This window comes from Grampus griseus, assembly GCF_964374135.1.
Source record: "Grampus griseus genome assembly, chromosome: 14".
NCBI classification, from domain to species: domain Eukaryota; kingdom Metazoa; phylum Chordata; class Mammalia; order Artiodactyla; family Delphinidae; genus Grampus; species Grampus griseus.
Window position 1 is genome coordinate 87,231,277 of NC_139008.1, and position 17,207 is coordinate 87,248,483.

The window sequence follows — 17,207 nt, forward strand, 5'->3', positions numbered from 1 at the left end:
GCAGGTGCTCGGCACTCAGGGCAGAGCCAGGAGGAGAGAAACCAAGCCTTCTGTCCAGGGACAGCGCTGAGGCTCCCGGCCTGGTACCACACTGGGCACACAGTAGGCACACAGGCTGGGAGCTGAGAGTGCTGCTCTGCGTCTGGCACTGCCCACGCCTCACCGGGTGTCTGCATCTCTGGGCCTGCCAGAGGACGCTGGGGGAGGCCTGGGGGCCACAGTCAGGCCTAGCCACACATAATCTTCTTCCCTGGGCCCTCTGTTTTATTCAGGCTGGAAATGCACTCAGCTAAAATGCTACTCTTCCACTGAGAGTGGCATGGGATAAAGTTTTGGCTAGTGAGATGTGAGCAGAAGTGTCTGGTATATCTTCAGGGACAGATTCTCAAAGGGAGATGATTCACCTGGTGGGGCAGCACCTCCCAGCACCTCTGCTCTTGTTCTTTCCCTTACTCCTTCTTCCTGGTCAAATATGCATGTGATGGCTGGAGCACCAGCAGCCATCTTGGGTTGTGAGGTGACACTGAGGATGGACGCTAGTATTAGAAGAGTGATACAATAAGGTAGGAGCTGGGTACCCTGCCAACCCTGGACAGCCGGGGCTTGTGCCACGTGAGAAAGAAGGACATTTCTGTTTTGCTGACGCCTTTGTTATTCTGGGTTTTTTCATGCATGCAGCTCTAACTAATCCTAAAAAGCAGGAAGCTAAGTGGGCCCAAATGTCCCCCAGGCAAGGTAGGAGGCCAATTCAGAGTCATACAAGACATTCCATAGGGAAAAGAAAAAGTTGTCCAGTTCCAATAAATCCTGGGTCTGCAGCAGGCCCTTCTATGTCTTGGAGGATCCCACATATACCAGAGTGGGAAGGGCCCTGAGAAGGGGGACACTTGTTGGCTTTGTTTAAACAGCATTCCCAAACCTGTTTGCCTGTGGAAGCCTTTCCTCTAGAAACACCTGATAGCAGCCAGAAAGGCCTTGGGATTCCACGGTACCTCATTTGGGAAAGTCTTCAGAGGGTGATTAGGGCATTTAGCTGAGACGATACACCTAAAGGTACTCAGCCCAGGGCTGGGCACACAGTAAGTGCTCAATAAATGCTAGGGCTGCTACTGAAGCTAGAAGCGGGGCCCATGTCAGTCAACTCTGAGCATGGAAGCCACCCCCCCCCACAGCCCCTCATTCCTGCCTGTTCCAGGGCTGCAGCCCCCACCCTGCTCTTTCTCTCCGCTTCCGTGGGTCAGCTGGCTCCTGCGGTCCCTTCGCGGGGCAGAGTGGCCTCCTGCAGAGGCTATAGGGGGCTGGGGGCAGCGCGCTGCTGAGCTGGGTGGGCTCCACCCGGGAAGCGCTGGTTTGCAAAGCTGCAGCAGTGAGGAAGGCGCAGGGTAAAAAGTTTGTAAGAGGAATACATTTTTTCTCTTTTGGCAGAATTTAACGGGTGCAGATTGCTCAGGTCCCAAAGCCACGGGGAAAAAAAAAGAAAAAGCCCTTTGCCGCTGCTATTGATAACTTGTCTCTCTCACGTGGTGGGTTCAAAACTAAAAATACTCTTCTCCGACGGCAGGGAAGCTGCGCGCTGTCACGTTGCAGAGGAGACTTGAAAGCTGTGTGGGGAAGGCTCAGCTTGGGCCACGTGAGGGCCGGGGCCCCACCTCAGTGGCCAGCCACCCTCTGCCCACCCAGGTTGCATCCAGATAGAAGATTCCCCAGCATTCCACAGAAGGGAGCAGGGAAATGTCCTCTCCATGGACCAGGGAGGCGGCAGGGAGAGGAGTGAGCCTCGGGCCGGGCCTCCCCAGGGGCAAAGTCCAGGTCAGCAACACCGGGTACCCGGCATCCTTGGATGCCCAGCTCTGCTGCAACTCTGGCCGCACACTGAGATACAGAGACCCATCCAGGCTCAGAAACCTGCTGGGGAAGGAGGCGTGAAGCCGGGGGAAGACCAGTAGGCCGAGGGCAGGGCTGGTACCACACCGCTGGCCCGCTCCGCAGGGTGACCCTGGGCCAGCCCCTCTGTTCTCTGAGCCTCAGTTTCACCACTGAAGGGGGAGCAATAGTTTCTGCTGTGCCTTCTGATGTGATGGAAGGAAGGAGGGAGGCGCACGTGAATGTGCCTCCTGAGGGCAAAGTGAGGGTACGTGCTCCCGCGCGGCTGGGGCCTCCAGAGCCCAGGACTCCCGGCCTCGCGCCACAGGCTCAGCCGCTGCCCAGGGGGCTTGTGGGCCATGCTGTCACCTGATTCTGATTCAGAAGGAGTTGGGACAGGGAGGCTCAAGTCATCCTTGCCTGGGGTGGAGGGAAGGTCACAGGCAGACGTGACTGCCAGGTTGGCCTGATCTGGGAGCAGTTCTGGTGAGACCAGTCACCCCAAAAGTTATCTACTAGCCCAGCACTTCTCAAACTCTGAGAGTGCACACACGGATGGATCCCTGGGGTCCTGAACAGACTCTGGGGCCAAGCCAGGCCCGAGTTCTCAGGATGGAGGGGGACACTACGATGACCCGCCCCCTCCCGACCACGGGGCAGGGATCAGCTGATATCGTGGCCATGAGCCGCACATCCCCCTCCACTGGTCCCAGGAACACCTGGGCACCTATTTCAGATGCAGATCCTGATCCGGGAGATATGGGCAGGGCTCTGCCTTTCTGACAAGCTCCTGGGCTGTGCCAGGCTGCTGGGTGGCAGGAACGCACTGGGTCTGGGCCACTTCCTCATTGCAGGTCCTGGGTGAGTTACTTCCCCTGCTGAGGCTCAGTTTGCTCATCTGTACAGTGGGAATGATGATACAGAGTGTTTATCTGATTGGCGGTTGTAAACGTGAAACTGGATGAGGCATGCAAATCATGGGGCACTGGCTAACGTCAGCTGTCGTCACCATCGTCACCATTATTGCCTGGTCCCAAACCCTCTTTGTCTGCTTTTCTGCTCCCATCTTTCATCCCATTCCTGGAGAATTTTGCTGGACTTGGCCGCCTGACCTAGTGAAGGTCATGAAAAATGCTCCTGATTGGTCCCAAGGCACCCTCCTTCCAGCCTCTAACTGAAGGACGATTCCTGCCCAGTTCACAGGGACCAGGAAAGAGGAAGCAACAGCTGACCCTTGGAGCCCAGTTTATTGCATCTGGTTAAAGGGGACAAGCCGACATCCCAGCCACAGGACCCATCTGGGATCAGAGCCCACTCCTACCCCTCAGGCCAGGGCAGAGATGGCGGTGCTCAGCCCTCAGTGATCCGTGGGCAGGTGGGAGGCCCATTCATCCCACCTCTCCTCCGGCCTGAGCTCTCTGATTCTGCACTCACCCCTGGAGTTCATGGCCGAGAGCTGGGCTGGTGCATGGGGCTCAGAGTCCTAAGAGGCTTGTCAGAGTGAGGGACCTGCGCTGGACTCAGGCCAGGCGCACGAGGGAAGCCGTGGAGCATCTCCGTGGCAACCGGCCTTGTCCTTGTCCTGGCTTGGGAGACTGCACGCTGCACCCTTCCCTCTCCAGCCGGTGTCAGTTTTTTCACAGGTAACCATGGCAATGCCTTTGTTTCCGAGGCCTGGCCCCGCCTCCCTCCCGGCTTTTCTCTCCAACAGTGGCTGGGAGAGCTCCTTCTCAGTCCCTGCACGTCTCCGGGCTCCCGCTGACAGTGGGCCCACCAGTGAGCTGGGGCCAGACCCTGGCATGGGGATGACTGGCTTTCTGGGCCCAGAAATGCAGCCTGGGCCGCAGCCCTGCCGCACGTGCTTCTGCCCCGCTGTTTACAGGAGGCAGCTTCATCTGCACGGGGGCTGCAGAGGCAGCCGCAGTCCAGCCCCCCGCGCCCCCGCTGGCAATGAGGAAATGTTCTGAGGAGGGAGTGCAGAGGCCAAATGGGGCTAGCTTTGTGGAAGACGCGGTGAAGGGCAGGAACCTCAGAAAGCGCTACGTGATCAGGGGTGGTCTATCGGCACTCTTGTGGCTCCAGGGTCCCAGCGATTCTTTGGTACCACCTCCAACTGGCTTAAGCAGAAAGGAAAACGTGGCCACTCACATTACTGAAAAGTCTAGGATAGAGCTTGCTGAGGGTGCAGCTGGTTCCAGGAGACCCAGGGGTATTTGCTCTTGCTTTCCTCTGGGTTGGTTTCATTCCCAGGTGCCCCCTCCCCTAGTGGAGACATGGTGCCCATCAGTAGCCCCAGACTTATCGATGCATCTTTCTGTCACCTAGCCCAGCTCTGTGGAGGTCTGTGACCTCAGTTTTCCCTCTGGCCTGAGCTCTCTGACCCCCAGCAAAAGTCCCAGGACTGACCTTCACTGGCCAGGACAGGGTCACCTGCTCACCCCTGATCCAATCGCTGTGACTCTCAGCAGCCAGCCTGATCCATGTTACTCCACCCACCCCAAACCAGACCCAAGATTTAGATGGGATTGGGTGGGAGAAACCTGGTTTTCAAAGGAAAACCTTGGTACTCATAGGCTCAAAGAGGTTAGTTTACTTGCCCACGGCCATACAGCTGGTAAGGATGCAAGCTCGGGTCTGACTCCAGAGCTTCTGGGCTTAACCATGGCGTCACTACGGGTCAGTAAGAGCCCCCAAAGGTTTTAAACAAGGGAGTGAACGGTCAGGGATGCAGCCGGAGGGTACACTGGCGCCGGGTTTTGGTGAGTGGTGAAAGGCATGGCACGGAGGGTGGACGGTGGGAAGCCCTGAAAGATGCTTGAGCTGAGGAAGGCAGCTTTAGGAGGGTGACTCCCGCCTCCGCCCGTCCCCGGGGGTTGGGAGCGCCAGGCGCGGAGGACTCAGCGCGCCATGTACCCGCGCCCCGGCCACCCGACTCGCTGTTTGTAAACTCAGCTCATCCAGCCACGCCCCTTCCTCCCACCCGCCCGCCCCTTTCGGGTCAATATCTGCATATCCCCGCCTCCCCCTGCCTTGATTGGTTACCCGAGTCGTCATTCCTCCGCGTGGGCCGGACTCCCATGGGGCGGGGGGCGGGGCCGATCAGGCGGTGCTATTAGCATACTCCCGCCTCCCGGCTCGGTCCTCGGGCCGGGCGCTGATTGGGCGGGCGGCGGCCGACGCGACGGCGCCGGACGCAGTGAGTGGCGGGCGCCGGCTGTCAGTCGACTGGGCAGCCGGCCGCACTTCCGCCTTGGTGTCAGTGGGTCGCGGGCCTGCGGGGCGGGGGCGGGGCGGGCAGCGGAGCTCGGTCGGCGCTGGAAGGATCGCGGTCCAGGTGAGTGACCCGGCCGGGACCCCGACCCCGAGTTGCCTGGGAACGGCGCCCAGCATCGGGCGGGCGGGCCTGGGCTGCGGGCGGCGGGGAGGCCGGGCCGGGACGAGTGGAGCCAGAGCCCCGTGACCCCCGCGCGCCGGCCAGGCCCCGACCCCGGCCCGGCCGGCCCCCCGCCGCCCGCCCGCCCGCCCGCCCGCCGGCCGCGTCCCGGCCCGGAGGAAACTTGGGAGGAAAGTTGGCTGCCGGCGGCGGGGGCGGCGGGCCTGGATACCGGGCGGCCGCCCAGACCCCGCGTCGCCGGGCAACTGCGGCCCCGGGCCGCACTGCCGGACACCGCACCCGGAAGTCGGCTGGAGAGCTGGCCCGGGCGCCCCTCTCAGCGGCAGGGATGAGTCGGGGGCCGCGCTGGGCAGGGGCGCTGGGACCCCCGACTTCCCCTTGTGTCTAAGGTAGCCGGCGCCCGCGGTCAACCAGTCAGGAAGGGTCCAGGGTGAAGAGTCAGTGTCCGCGCTCGCGGGGCAGCCCTCCCTCCGCTCCCCTGCCCGGGCGACCACCTGTGGGTTTGTCTCGACCCTGCAAGGTGTTGTGCTCGTGTCCACCCCTTCCACTGCTCTTCGTTTTGTTTTTGTCAACCTCAGCAGACGGTACCTGCTGTGGAGAGCTCTTTACCTCACACATATGTTAGATCAATTAGATTTGTAATCTGATTTTAAAAGCTTCCTTCTGTTTCCAGTTACATTCCAGAAATCAGCAGAATAAATCTTGAGACTTTATAAGCCCAGAACAAGACTGTTGGGTAATCACCAATCAGTGTTCCCGGGTTTTTCTGGGAGAAGCAACCAGGTGGTGTTACGATGTCCCTGGCCCTCTTGAGTGTGAGGGTCACCTCCCCGGAAGCTGTGTTCCTGTCCCTGGGGTTTTTATACTGACGGGTCAGTCTGGGACAAGCTTTTGCACTAGTCCCTTTTCTGGGGCTGCCCGTGCACATCTGGAGACGTGGTCTCACTCGGTTCAGTTCAACAGACATTTCTGGGATGCCCGCTACATGCTTGGCTGCAAGCTGCGGGACCTCTCCATCCACTGGAGCTGGAGAGAAGAGGTGTCGTGGGACCCCCGTCCTTGTGGCTCCTTGCCCTGGTGGCAGAGTGAAGGCCCTTGATGACTTTGTGTGCTTGGCAGTGTTTTCCCGTCTCTCCTGGCCTCAGTTCCTTCCTCTGCGACGTGTGCCGTTTACCTGGCAGGGCCGATAAGAGCAGCAGATGAAATGCTTGTCTCCAGCAGTCCCTGGCCTGTGGTAGGTGCTCCAAATTGTTCGTTCCCGTCCCCCTTGATGAAGACGGGAACCTTATCGGCTGCACTTCCCCCTTGTCCAGGGCAGCGCCTGGCAGGGTGCTGTGATTTAGTACGCAGATGACTGAATCTCCTTAGAATGTACCTTTCCCGCTTGCCTCACCTGTCCTTCTGTTAATAACAGCTCTTATCTAAGATGACAGTAATACGTGACAAGTGTTGTTCCAGGACTGCTATAAGCACATTATATTCACTTTATTCATGTGGTTTTCACAACAAACTACAAGACTTGTTCTTAGTTCCATTATCCTTTGTCTATTCATGAGGAAGCTGAGGAACAGAGAGGTTAAGTAACTTACTCTAAATCACAAAGTAGTTAGTTATGGATCAGGGATTTGAACCCAGGCAGTCTGGCTCCAGAGTCTACACCCTTAAATACCGCTCTCTACTGCCTTTTAAAAACCAACGTTTTCATTTACAAGGTCCTCTCAGCATTTTTCTGTGGAACATTTAGTTGTGCTGCATTACCGTGTGTCAGAACTTTGTTTCTTGCAGCACACATAACTGATAGATTTTCATTTTGGGTGAGCATGAATGTTTAGAAAACCATTTTATTTCTTCTAAAATAAAGTAGTAATTCTCTATCTGGCTATCCAAGATTTTGCTGAAATACCCCACCTGCTGCCCCGTTCCCTGGTTAGTAGGGAAGTCGTTGATGTTCACGGTGTGAAAAGGGCGAGTTGGCGGAGGAGGGGTGATGATGGATAGACACACTATAAAGCATGAGGTTGTGATTTTGAATTCATTTCTGAGCGAACTTAATGTGGTGAACTTAAAGCCGTAAACCGTGTACTTAGGGCTTTCCTTTCTCCTCCCATGTGCGTTCAGAGGGGTCAGCTCTGGTTTAACATTTTGATGAGCAGTGTTATTTCAGTGTTTAAAAAGTGCCACTTGACCCTCGTCCTCGTGCCTCTTATCCATGCCTTCCAGGAAATGCTAGCAAATGAGTCTTGGATATGTACTTAAAACTAGGTCGACTTTTAAAATCTTGTTATATTCAGCTAATTACGAAAGTGACAATTCTTTTTCTGGTGGCGAAATTTTGGAAACGTTTTATGTGTTCTTATACTGTCTTCAAATGATTTCCTTAGTATTCTTGTGAAAAGCCAAGGCCGTATCTTTTCCTAGGAGTTTGGCTCTGGTGGGTATAAGGTGTGCAGGGCTTGCATCTTTGAGCAAAAGCTGTGATGACCGTCCTCAGGTGGCTAACATGTTCCACTTGAGAGTTTAAGAATCTTTCCGGAGGTGGCCTGGGGCTCTCAGGTTTTGGCCCCATTGCTCTCTAACTTTGATGGGAGGAAAGTTACTTATCTGCTCTTGCCTCAAGGGCGTTGGCCTGTAAAGTGGGTTATTGCCAGGAATATAGGTGAAAATGTAACCTGAGAGGCTCTGGTATTGTAGTAGGTGCTGAGTAGACCTTCTGTCCCAGACCTGAGAGCACTGAAATTGACCCCACCCGCCGCTGACACAAACAAATGCAGTGCAGAAGTGAAGCTAAGGGAATCTTTGGTAGGTAGGGTTGCAGGTCTCCTGAAATGAGCTACAGTAACATTTCTGTGTTATGACTATTCAAGTGGGGTTGTCTTATAAAGGACCCCTGGGCCCATGCAGTACCTCTCCTGAGGACTCAGGATGGAACGCAGACAGCGGGGTGAGGTTTCCTTTCTGAAGCTTAGTGCACTTTAAGGTTGAACGATGGCTTATTGAGACTGGAAGGGAGGTAGCATTTGAACACTACTGATTATGTACAAATACTTAAATCCTAAGAATTTGTAATATTCTAGGTTCTAGTTTGGCACTTTAAATGCAGTTTCCATGTACAGTGATTAATCTGTGTCTCTGCTGCAGTCAAAGTGTTTTTGCTGATAAATCCCAGGCGTTGGCGTTGCAGCCGTATCACGCCCTGGCTGGAAGCATGTGTGGAGTATCGGCCCAGCCCTGCAGCTCCCCTTAACAAACACGCAATGAAATGGTCACTTCGACGTGTCCGTGAACTTTGTGGGCTTATTTCCTTGTCCTTCCAAATTCAGAAAAGAACTCAGGGTCATTGGGCAGAATTTCAAAGCATCACCGTCCTTCAGCTGGATCTCCTGGTGGTGCAAATACTGTAATCTCTGCGATGAGCTAAACAGTGGAGGTCCGCCTTCAGAAGGGACTGTGTGTGAGAAACATGGAGGTCTGGAGACTTCTGCCGGGTGTTTGTGTGTCTCTTTCTTCGCTTTTTCATTTCATCAGTGGAATTCTTGCAGGATTTCTTTTGAGACACAAACTCCCACGTCGGTGCTGGCTGGCTCGGCCCTGGCCCTGTAGCCTGGGAGCCTGGTGGGAAGGTGCACACTGTTGAGGGCTTACAGGGCCTGGCACTCTCTCCTGGGCACACACACAGACAGCCTCCCTGTCTGTTCAGGACACCTCTGCACCCCTGGGCGCCAGGCTCACATAAGCAGAGGGAATGGTCTGTGTGGCTTTGGGTTGGGCAGACCTGTCTAACCTCTGAGCTCATACCTTTACCAAAGGGGTGGGACCACTGGCCTTAACAAGTGCCCAGGGAAGCACCTGTTCCAGGCAGGACGCGGGTTCTTGGGGGAGAGCCTGGCGTGAGGAATGGTCTTGTAGGGAAGTCGTCCTGAATCCAGGTTCTAGAAAAGACGATGGTCGCCATGGGGGCAGGGGAGGCTGTGTGTTTTACTGAACAAACGAAAGGCTGATTGTGAGAAAAGATCAGCTGTGACCTGGCGCCTGTACCACCGTGCTTGGCTGGAAAGTGACTTCCGCTGTTGCTTTAAACCAGGTAAGCATGTGATTTGATGGCCAAACTGTGAAACTTTGAGGGTGGAAAGGAGCACCACGAAGAATTCTAGCGGTGACAGAATTCTTCGCGGGGCACCCTGTTCGACATGCGACAGGGGAGAACCAGAGCCATCCTGTCCCTGACTTGGTACCAGTGAGGCACCAGTGCCTGTGTTCTAAAGATTAACTGTGGGGCGTGTTCTAACACACCAGGGAGAGGGTAGGGGGGTCCCGGGGCGGGGGCGGCTCCAGAGCGCTGCCCTGGGCTCTGTCTCAGAGGTAGGGCACTGTGGGTTCGGTGCTGAGGCTTCTCACCAGAAAAACCTGCGGAACTCTGTAGAAAGTGTAGGCTCACGGCCAGCCCCGGATCTCCTGGATCCAGGCTTCCAGGCGGGAGGCCCAGGGCCGTGTGTGTGTGTGTGGGGGGGTGGGGGGCACACTCCCATGATTCCAGTGTGGCTGGTGTGCTCGCCAGAGCTTGGGACCCACCATGGGGTGCTAACCTGTTTTGCATCAGGGACCCCCTCCTTTGAGAACTGAATGAAGAGTCGGAGTCGTGTTCCTGGGGGAAAATGAACACAAACAGAATTTTGCAATTTTTCTCTTTTTATTTGTTTCTCTTTTTTTTGCGGGGGGGTGGTTAGAAATTCGTGGACTTCCCTGACCTTGGTTTAAACACCCACCCCGTTAGTGCTCAGGAAGCATGGTTAGGGGTGACTGGGGCAGGCGGGACACCAGATGATACATTTCTCAGCAGGGTGAAACCGGTCAGGGGCCCTCAGCAGGGTGAAACCGGTCAGGGGCTGAGCAGGTCCTACTTGGGCGAGAGCTGGCGGGAAGGACCTGGAATAGGAGAGGGAAGTGGGCGAAAGGGCGAGGATGTGAAACCGGACCCTGCCCTGTGATGGAGGTGGCATCGGAAGCATCCTGCCCCAGTGCGTCCGGGCCCTTGGTCCTCATCAGAGATGGACAAGCCGTGGGGAGGGGCACTTCAATGGTCTGCCTTCTCCGCGGCTGTCAGCGCGCTGCCTCTGGTGTGGCTGCCGCTCTTGTGGTTTTCTCTGAACACGGGCCCAGAGGCTATGGACAGGCTCCCTGTTCAGAGCCCTCTCACCCACTCCCCAGGCTGCATTCAAACCACTCTGCTTTACTCTGGGTTCCAGAATGATGAGGTTGATTCGGACAAACGCGTCTGCACCAAAGAACATCCATTCATCTCGTGCGGTACTTGTTTGCAGTGCTCTGTGCCGGGTTGTAAAAACGTGTTCCTCGACATGCGTGGTACGTCTTCGGTGCTCACTGTTGCATAGGAAGCAGTTGGTTCGGGGGTGGGGGCGTGGCACGGGGCTGGAGGGAGTCTGTCGTGGGCGAGGATGTGGGTGGGGCTCTAGGCTCCTGCCGAGTCCCGACAGGAGGTGTGGCTCCCGTGGCCGCTCCTGGGGGCCGGGCTGCTTGCCCTGTGCCTGCCCTTCAAGGCCTCCCCATTGGCGTGGAGTATGGCAAACAGTGGGCGATTAATGCAGTTGTTTACACAGCAGGAGGTTCCTTTACCTTCCTCAGGTCTGCAAACTTTCAGTTTCTTGCCCGAACCCCTAAGCACGTTGGCCAGTCCGTGTGCTGACTGTAACGTGCTCGCTGGCGGGGATGAGACGGGAGGCCTTCCGGGGCTAGGCTGCCCCGGCCCCCGACGCTGACACCCACCCTCAGGGAAGAAGCGTTACGTTCCCCGAAGCATCAGGCAGCTGATGTCGTGATGAAGATCACGCAGCCCTGCAGAAGGCCGGTGCTCTTAAAGCTGCACAGACAGAAATCACACGTTTACTTGTTTTGCCCTCAAAATGGCGCCTCCTGCACAACTGGGCTGAACCGGATTCCGCTCGAGTATAAGGAACCAGTGTCCAAAAGGCCACTCGATGCCTCCCCGGGGGCACCGAGACACGCGTGCGCGGGCGCTCTGCAGATGATGGCCACCCTTTCAAGAGGCTTTGCTGGGAGTAGAGTCGGGGCATTTATTTGATTCCACCACTAAGCTTTTACAGACACAGGAATATGAAGGCCTGATCTTTCTTCAGCAGCCAGCAAAATGCACATTCAGGGAGTACAAGGTGAGAAAGCCAGGGTGGCTTTGGGCATAAGAATAAAGGACAGGCTTGGCCTGATGCCCTTCTCTGCGCTCCATCCGTGGCTGGCCGTGGAAGGCTGCGGAGACCGGGCCAGCCCTGCTGCCGCCGCCTGGACTTGTGCGCGGAGGCCAAGCACTGCCGGCTCCGCCTGCCGCCTCCTTCCCACGTTCCTCCCTCTGCTTGGTGGGGCCACTGGAGCTTCCTAGGGCCCCCGTGGTGTCCCAGCCCAGTGAGGCCCTAGAGCGCTCTGTCCAGGATGGACGCCACCTGCCACCTGTGGGCAGTTGAAGTGGAAGAAATTCAACTGGGTCGCATCACAGAGAAAGAAGCATTGGCTTCCTCTCCACTTGATTCAAATGCTTAAGGTCACCCGCGGCCAGTGGCCACTGCCCTGGGCAGAGCACGTCCGAGCATTTCCAGCATGGCCGGAGGTTCTGCAATGCGGCTCTGGAATCTGTACAGGTTGAGTGTTTGTTTCCAGTTAAGTTTTGTTCTTTTTGTTTTGTTTTTTTTTGCGGTACGCGGGCCTCTCACCGCTGCGGCCTCTCCCGCTGCGGAGCACAGGCTCCGGACGCGCAGGCCCAGCGGCCATGGCCCACGGGCCCAGCCGCTCTGCGGCACGTGGGATCCTCCTGAACCAGGGCACGAACCCGCGTCCCCTGTATCGGCAGGTGGACCCCCAACCACTGCGCTACCAGGGAAGCCCCAGTTTTGTTCTTTTACAAAAGAAAGAAAGTGGGCACCATGGCATGGTGGGCGTGACTAGGATAGGGGTCGTTAGGCATCCAGGTGGGCTTACTTTGCAAAGTGGACATCTCAAAACTGAAACACTGAAACAGTCAGTGACCATGGAGGTGGTGTGGCCAGGAAGCACTGTCCTCCCTCAGTGGCACTGCCCCGTGGAGAGGGTGAGGCCTCCTGGAGGCCCCAGGGCTGGTGGTGGCCCCGGGCCTTGTGCCTTTCCCGGGAGCGGCCGGGTTGGGAGAGCCTCCCCAGGCCGGCGCTGTCCTCAGGGTGTGTTCCCATCACCTAGCAGCCTCGGTTTCACTTTTCCCAATTTAATTTTCCCATCCCCATCCTTCAGTTCTTAATTCCTCCTGATAATAATTGTGTCCATTGCGTGTTAAACTCTGTGGTTTCCACACTCAGAAGTGACACTGGTTCCACATTTTTGGTGGGCACCCCAGCCTGTGTGCTCTGGTAACATTTAGGCGTCACCATAGCATCTTTCTGGGGTGTGACAGGCCAGCCTCAGGCGGCGTGGCCAGGGTGGTCCCTGCCAGGCCGCTCCCTGGGAAGGAGAGGCCCTTGGGGAGATGCCAGTGCCTTTGGTTTGCTCTGTCACTGGCCCGTGGCGCGCTGCTGCCGTCTGCACTGGGCACGGGCCTGCCTGCTTCTGGGACGGGTTTGGCCTTGACCTTGAGAGCTGTGGGGCAGCGAGGGTCTTACGGGTGGACCGCGCTCTCGAGGGCTGCCGCTTGCTTGCTTCTGTCTCTGACTCGTTCTTGATGGGAACCCAGTTTTCTGCATCCGGTGGGTTGAGCAAGTGTCCGGTTAGTGAAGCTTGCCTCTTGGCTGAGGCCCTGGCCACGTCTCACCTGCAGTTCTTTGGGGGCACCTGCTCTGTGACCGCCCTCTGAGTGTGACCTCTGTGGGGGAAGGGGGTGGGACCAGACTTCGTGGAATCTTCTCTGCGGGTCTCCTGGCCAGTTCTTCCACGCCTTGTTCCTCAGTTTCCAAACCCGCCTCCCGCCCTGAGCCACTGCCCTCAGCTCTTCAGCTCCCTGATCTCACTTGGCCAGTTGCCTTTCCTGGTGGAAATGGGCTGCAAAGTTTATGCTGCATTGCACTGAACGTTAGAAGGAGAAACATACCCTGAGGTTTGAGTGTTGGATGGGGTTTGGGCCCTTCTGAGTGAGAGTCTGTCATTTGAGAATCTATCAAAGTTCCCAGTGGAACTTTTCCTTTCCAGAGTACTGCTGCGTAAGCTTGGCACCCAGAGCGTGGAGCTCTGTGCATAATTGTTCATTTCTTGTTTGTCCTACTTGCTAATGTATTTTTTTCCAATTAAAAAATTCGGGACTTTCCTGGTGGCACAGTGGTTAAGAATCCGCCTGCCAATGCAGGGGACATGGGTTCGAGCCCTGGTCCGGGAAGATCCCTGGTCCGGGAAGATCCCACATGCCGCAGGGCATCTAAGCCCGTGCACCACAACTACTGAGCCTGCACTCTAGAGCCCGCGACTCACAACTACTGAAGCCCGTGAGCCACAACTACTGAAGCCCACGCGCCACAACTCCTGAAGCCCACGTGCCTAGAGCCTGTGCTTCACAACAAGAGAAGCCACCGCAAGGAGAAGCCTGTGCACTGCAACGAAGAGTAGCCCCCGCTCGCCACAACTAGAGGAAGCCTTCGCGCAGCAACGAAGACCCAACACAGCCAAAAATAAATAAAAATAAAATGAGAAAAAATTTTTTTTAATTGTGGTAAAATACACATAGCATAAAAATTACCATCTTGACCATGTTTAAGCGCACAGTTCAGTGGTTGTATATACAGCCATCACCACCGTCCATCCCCATCGCTCTTTTCATCTTGTAAAATGGAAACTCTTTACCCATTAAACACCAAGTCCCCACCCCCTCCCCCAGCCCCTGACAACCACCTTCTGCTTTCTGCCTCTATGAATTTGACTCCTCCAGGGACCTCAGATAAGTGGAATCACACAATATTTGTCTTTCTGTGTCTGGCTGATCTCACCGGTCAAAATGCCCTCAAGGTTCATCTGTGCTGTAGCATAGTACAGGACTTCCTTCCTTTTTAAGACTGAAGAATACTCTACTGTATGTCTAGACCACGTTTTGCTTATCCTTTTGTTTGTGGATGGACACTTGGGTTGCTTCCATGTTTTAGCTATTGTGAACAATGCTGCTGTGAACTTGGGTGCACAAATATCCCTTCGAGACCTTGCTTTCAATTCTTTTGGGTATATACCCAGAAGTGGAATTGCTGGATCACATGGTAATTCTATTTTTAATTTTTTGAGGAACTGCCCTACCGTTTCCCACAGCAGCTGTACCATTTTACATTCTTACCAACAGTGCACAAGGGTTCCTGTTTCTACATATCCTCACCAAGACTTGTTATTTTCTGTGGGTTTTTTTTTTTTTTGATAGTAGCCATCCTAATGGGTGTGAGATTGTATCTCATTATGGCTTTGATTTGCATTTCCATGATGTTTAGTGAGTTGAGCATCTTTTCATGTGCTTATTGGCCATTTGTATATATGTTCTTTGGTGAAATGTCTATTTAGGTCTTTTGCCCATTTTTGAATCAGCTCGTTTGTTTTTTGTTATTGAGTGTTAGGAGTTCTCTATATATTCAGGATATTAATCTGTTGTCAGATGTATGATTTGTGAATATTTTCTCCCATTCTGGGGTTGCCTCTGTACTCTGTTGATAGTGTCTGACGCACAGATTTTTAAATTTTTCATAAAGTCCAGTTTGTCTAATTTTTTGTTAATTGCCTCTGCCTTTGGTGTCTTATCCAAGAAATCATTGCCAAATCCAAAGTTGTAAAGGTTTTGCCATATGTTTTCCTCTAAGAGTTTTTTAGTTTTAGATCTTACATTTAGGTCCTTGATCCATTTAGAGTTAATTTTTGTATATGGTGTAAGATAGGGTCCTACTTCATTCTTTTGCATGTGGATATCCAGATTCCCAGCACCATTTGTTGAAGACACAGCCCTTTCCTTCTTGAATGGTCTTGACACACCTGTCACAAATCACTTGATGGTATATGTGAGAGTTTATTTCTGGGCCCCCTCTTCTTTTCCATTGGTCTTTGTGCTAGTACCACATTGTTTTGATTACTGTAGTTTTGTAGTAAGTTTTGAAATCAGGAAGTGTGAGTCTTCTAGCTTTGTTCTCCTTTCTTCAAGATTGTTTTGGCTATTCAGGGTCGAGATTACATACGAATTTTAGAATGGATGTTTCTGTCTCTGCAAAAAACACCATTGGGGTTTGATAGGGATTGTATTGAATCTGTAGATTGCTTTGTGTGGTATTGACATCTTGTTTTTCAAATTGGAGTACAGTTGCTTTACAATGCTGTGTTAGTTTCTGCTGTGCAACGAAGTGAATGAAGCAGCTATATGTATACCTATTTCCCCTCCCTCTTGGACCTCCCTCCCACCCCCCAACCCACCCATCCAGGTTGTCACAGAGCACGGAGCTGAGCTCCCTGTGCTATACAGCAAGTTCCCCCTAGCTATCAGTCTTACACAGGGTAGTGTGTATATGTCAATCCTAATCTCCCAGTTAGTCCCCCCCCCGCTCCCATGTCCACACATCCGTTTTCTACGTCTGTGTCTCTATTCCTGCCCTGCAAATAGGTTCATCTGTACTGCTTTTCTAGATTCCATGTATATGCGTTAATATCTGATATTTGTTTTTTTCTTTCTGACTTACTTCACTCTGTATGACAGACTCTAGGTCCCTCCATATCTCTACAAATGACCCAATTTTGTTCCTTTTTTATGGCTGAGTAAGTGTTGACATCTTAATATTCAGTCTTCCAGTCCATGGACATGGGATGTGTTTCCATTTGCTTATGTCTTTAATTTCTTTTGGCAATGTTTTATAGCTTTCATTGTACAGTCTTTAACCTCCTTGGTTAATTCCTAAGTACTTTATTGTTTTAGATGGTATTGTAAACGGAATTGTTTTTATTTTTTAGAAAATGTGGTATTTTTTAAAAATTAATTTATTTGACTGTGTTGGGTCTTCATTGCTGTGCGCGCACTTTCTGTAGTTGTGGCGAGCGGGGGCCACTCTTCGTTGTGGTGCGTGGGCTTCTCTTTGTGGTGGCTTCTCTTGTGGAGCACGGGCTCTAGGTGTGCAGGCTTCAGTAGTTGTGGCTCGCAGGCTCTAGAGCGCAGGCTCAGTAGTTGTAGCTCACGGGCTTAGTTGTTCCGCAGAATGTGGGATCTTCCCGGACCAGGGCTCAAACCCATGTCCCCTGCATTGGCAGGTGGATTCTTAACCACTGTGCCACCAGGGAAGTCCTTATTTTTTTAATGTAAGTGATGGTAGCTGTAAATTTTCCCCTTAGCACTGCTGTCACTGCATCCCGTAAATTTTGGTGTGTAGTGTTTTCATTTGTTTCTAAAGATTTCCTAATTTCACTTGTAACTTTTTTCTTTGATCTGTTGGTTTTTTAAGAGAATTTTTTGTTCTGTTTTGTTTTGGCCGTGCCGTGAGGCTTGCCGGATCTTAGTTCCCTGACTGGGAATTGAACCCGGGCCCCCGGGAGTGAAAGCCCGAGTCCTAACCACTGGACCACCAGGGAATTCCCAAGAGAATGTTACTTAGTTTCCAGAATTTTGTGAATTTTCCATTTTTCCTTCTGTTACTGATTTTTTTTAAATTAATTTTTATTGCAGCATGGTTGCTTTACAATGTTGTCTTAGCCTCCACTGCATAACAAAATGATTCAGCTATACACATGCAGATACCCCCTCCCTTCTGGACTTCGCTCCTATTTAGGTTACCGCAGTGCATTAGGCAGTGTTCCCGGTGCCATACAGTATGTTCCCATCAGTTGTCTGTTTTATACGTAGTACCTGTTACTGATTTCTAACTCATTCTCTTAGGGTCAGAGAAGATGTTTGTATATCTATCATTTAAGATCTCTTGAGAAGTAATCTGTGGCCTAACATATGGTCTATCCTGGAGAACGTCCCATG

The 17,207-nt window shown here is 53.5% G+C and overlaps 1 protein-coding gene across 6 annotated transcripts in view; it reads left to right on the plus strand.

The window, feature by feature from the left end:
* Positions 1–5,105: 5,105 nt before the first annotated feature.
* The window catches only part of OSBPL2 (oxysterol binding protein like 2), a 42,735-nt gene continuing 30,633 nt past the window's right edge, over positions 5,106–17,207 (plus strand). For 4 of the 6 annotated variants that reach the window (XM_082671480.1, XM_082671476.1, XM_082671478.1 and 1 more), the window contains exon 1: positions 5,106–5,197. The gene's annotated coding sequence lies outside the window, so the exon portion shown is untranslated. The remainder of the gene's footprint in view (positions 5,198–17,207) is intronic. The other 2 variants (XM_082671477.1, XM_082671479.1) reach the window with 1 other exon arrangement.